The 4,136-nt window shown below is 37.2% G+C and overlaps 1 pseudogene; it reads left to right on the forward strand.

The window, feature by feature from the left end:
• Positions 1-355: 355 nt before the first annotated feature.
• LOC136233728 (uncharacterized) lies at positions 356-1,913 on the forward strand (annotated as a pseudogene).
• Positions 1,914-4,136: the final 2,223 nt, after the last annotated feature.

A 4,136-nucleotide genomic window follows, 5' to 3' on the forward strand; every position in this document is an offset into this window, starting at 1 on the left:
CAAGTTACCTTTAATCTGGCGGTTAACTTATTAATAGCTCTTTAATGGTCTTTATGGCCGAGTCGGCGTTCAGCCGTTACAGTGGCGAATCAAGGGAACGAGGAGACTCGCTTTATAGGTTCGCCAGCGGATCCCTTTGAGTGGGATCGTGGAGATCCGCCAGCCGGATCTCCTTTGGGGATTAATACGTGGCGTTCTCTAGGTGAATATCTCTTTTGGTCCTCAGGATAATATCTCCATGTTATAAAAAACGACCCAACAAGTTAATGAGGTAAGTAATTCTAACATTGAAAATAAGTTTACTGAATTAGTTTCTTTGGTTCGTCAAATTGCTGCATATAAAGTGCAACCTGAAATGGTATGTGGAGTATGTTCAAGTGTGGGACATCATACTGATGAGTGCCCATCATTACAAGAAGATTTCCAACAAGCAAATGCTATTGGAGGATTTTCAGGACAACCACAACGCAAATATGACCCTTATTCCAACACTTACAATTCGGATGGAGGGATCATCCAAATTTTAATTATGGAAATCAAGGAGGACAGCCAAGGTTGCAAAACCAGTCATATAATCGACCACCTCAAGTGCAAGGACCATCCAGACCTTCAACTTCTAACTCAGGTATGCCTTTAAAAGACATTGTTAAAAACCTAGCTGAAAGTACTTTTAAATTTCAACAGAAATTCAGAGTTTGGGAAGTCAAATGACTCAATTAGCTACCTCAGTTCATAAATTGGAGGCACAAAATTCTGAAAAATTGCCTTCCCAAACTATGGAGAACCCAAAGGAAAATGCTTCTGTAATCACATTGCGAAATAGGAAGGAAGTTCAATCAACTCCACCTCCAAAAAGAGAAGAGAAACAAGAGGAACCACCAATTGTACCCAAGGAAGATCCTAAGGTAAAATCTGCTCCTATGCCATTAATTCCATCTAAATTGGCCCATTTTCCTTCAAGATTGGCGAAATAAAAAAAGGAAGAATACGAGAGAGAGGTATTGGAAACCTTTCGAAAGGTAGAGGTAAACATTCCACTCCTTGATGCTATCAAGCAAATTCCAAAGTATGCTAAATTTTTGAAGGAATTGTGCACAAATAAAAGAAAATTGAAAATTGATGAAATAGTAAGAGTGGGGGAAAATGTTTCAGCTGTGATTAAAAAGAGTCTACCTACTAAATGTAAGGACCCAGGCATGTTTACAATGCCTTGTGTTATTGGGAATAAACGAATTGAACATGCCATGCTAGACTTAGGAGCATCAATAAATGTAATGCCTTATTCTATTTATAATGCTCTTAATTTGGGACCTTTGAAAGAAACTAGGGTAGTGATTCAATTAGCTGATCGTTCTAACTCTTATCCGGAAGGAGTTGTGGAAGATGTTTTGGTGCAGGTGAATGAATTGATTTTTCCGGTGGATTTCTATATTTTGAAGATGGAGAATGAAAAATCTGGAAATTCAGCACCTTTGTTACTTGGAAGGCCATTTATGAAAACAGCAAGAACAAAGATTGATGTTCATGAGGGTACTCTCTCCGTAGAATTTGACGGAGAGATTGTAAAATTTAATATTTTTGATGCCATGAAGTACCCAGAAAATTCAGATGTTGTTTATCATGTTGATGTAATTGACTCACTTGTGCAGGAAAATTTTCAAGCAAAAAATAGTCTAAGTGAGTTGGAAGAAGATGAACAAAGAAGTGATAATTCATTGAATGGGGTGCAAAAAGGTATAGAAAAATCTGATATTGAAATACCTAATACTTATAAGAAAATGCTGCCTTCAATTTTGCAGGCTCCCAGGCTTGAATTGAAAGATTTACCAGATCATTTGAAGTATGTCTATTTGGGAGAAGAGGAGACACTTCCGGTGATAATTGCAAAAGGTTTAAGCACGGAGCAAGAATAAAGTTTGATCAAAGTTCTTCAAGAGCATAAAAAGGTAATTGGGTGGACTTTAGCCGACATTAAAGGCATTAGCCCATCTGTTTGCATGCATCAAATTTTCTTAGAAGAAGATACAAAACCAGTGAGGGAGCCACAAAGAAAACTCAATCCGGTATTGAAAGAGGTAGTGTTGAAAGAGGTCATCAAGCTTTTGGATGAAGGGATAATCTATGCCATCTCAGATAGCAAATGGGTGAGCCCCGTTCATGTTGTGCCAAAGAAAACGGGAATCACAGTGGTAAGAAATCAAAATAATGAGTTGGTGCCTACAAGAGTGCAAAACGGATGGAGAATGTGTATTGATTTTCGAAGGCTAAATGCGACTACTAGAAAGGACCATTTTCCTCTTCCTTTTATTGATCAAATGTTGGAAAGATTGGCTGGAAACTTATTCTTTTATTTTCTTGATGGTTTTTCAGGTTATCACCAAATCGTTATTGCCAAAAAAGACCAAGAGAAGACGACGTTTACATGCCCATTTGGAACATTTGCCTATCGAAGGATGCCATTTGGACTTTGCAATGCTCCGGGAACATTTCAACGTTGTATGATGAGTATATTTTCTGAATATATTGAAAAATGCATCGAAGTGTTCATGGATGATTTTACTGTTTATGGTGATTCTTTTGATAGTTGTTTAAACCATTTGACTAAAATACTGAAACGATGCATTGAATCTAATTTAGTGCTTAATTATGAGAAATGTCATTTTATGGTCAATCAAGGAATCGTTTTGGGGCATGTGATTTCGTCTAAGGGAATTGAAGTTGACAAAGCTAAAATTGATTTAATTGTTAGCTTACCTTTCCCTACAAATGTTAGGGAAGTACGTTCTTTCCTTGGACATGCAAGTTTTTATCGAAGGTTTATAAAAGACTTTTCGAAGATAGCCCAACCTTTGTCTAACTTGATGAAACAAGACGTGAAGTTTGAGTTTGGAGAAGAGTACAAGGAAGCCTTTGATAAGTTGAAGTCGTTGCTAATAACTGCTCCCATCATTCAACCACCAAAGTGGGATGAACCATTCGACATCATGTGTGATGCAAGCAACTATGTAGTCGGAGCTGTTTTGGGACAACGAATTGATAAGAAGAACCATGTCATCTATTATGCCTCAAGGACTTTGAACGACGCACAACGAAATTACTCTACAACAGAAAAAGATCTTTTGGCTATTGTTTTTGCTTTAGATAAATTTAGATCATATGTGTTGGGTTCTAAAGTAATTGTGTTTTCTGATCATGCAGCATTGAAATATCTTTTGGCAAAGAAGGAGTCTAAACCAAGGTTGATAAGATGGATTCTCCTACTTCAAGAGTTCGATTTGGAGATTAAGGATCAGAAGGGATCTGAAAATTCAGTAGCCAATCATTTGAGTAGAATTATCCAAGAAGAAGAACCTCTCCCTCTCTCCGAGCACTTTCTTGATGAACAATTATTCGAAGTGCAAGGTTTGCTTCCATGGTATGCTGATATAGTTAATTACTTGGTTATTAGACAGTTTCCAACTGATATGAGTCATTCTAGGAAAGAAAAAATTAAAAGAGAGGCAAGATATTATGTGTGGGATGAACCATATTTGTAGAAATTTTGTTCGGATCAAGTAATTAGACGTTGTGTACCTGAAAATGAACATGCATCAATTTTAAATTTCTGTCATTATCTTGCATGTGGTGGTCATTTTGGACCCAAAAGAACAGCTAGGAAAGTTTTGGATTGTGGTTTGTATTGGGAAACATTGTTTAGAGATGCATACATGTTTTGCAAAAGTTGTGAACGATGCCAAATGACCGGAAATATTTCTAATCGTAATGAAATGCCTCAAACACCTATACTTGTTTGTGATATTTTTGATGTATGGGGCGTTGATTTCAGGGGTCCTTTTCCGTCATCTTGTGGGTATGTTTATATACTTTTAGCTGTCGATTATGTATCAAAGTGGGTGGAAGCTAAAGCCACCAAAACTGACGATTCTAAAGCTGTTATAGGTTTTATCAAGTCTAACATTTTCAGTAGATTTGGAGTTCCGAAAGCCATCATAAGCGATCAAGGGAGTCACTTTTGCAATTGCTCAGTTGAGGTCTTGTTAAAAAGGTATGGGGTAAATCACAGAACATCTACTGCTTATCATCCCCAAACAAATGGGCAAGCTGAAGTATCAAATCGAGAGGTCAAATCTATCTTA

This window comes from Euphorbia lathyris, chromosome 6 (genome assembly GCF_963576675.1).
Source record: "Euphorbia lathyris chromosome 6, ddEupLath1.1, whole genome shotgun sequence".
In the NCBI taxonomy this organism is placed as follows: domain Eukaryota; kingdom Viridiplantae; phylum Streptophyta; class Magnoliopsida; order Malpighiales; family Euphorbiaceae; genus Euphorbia; species Euphorbia lathyris.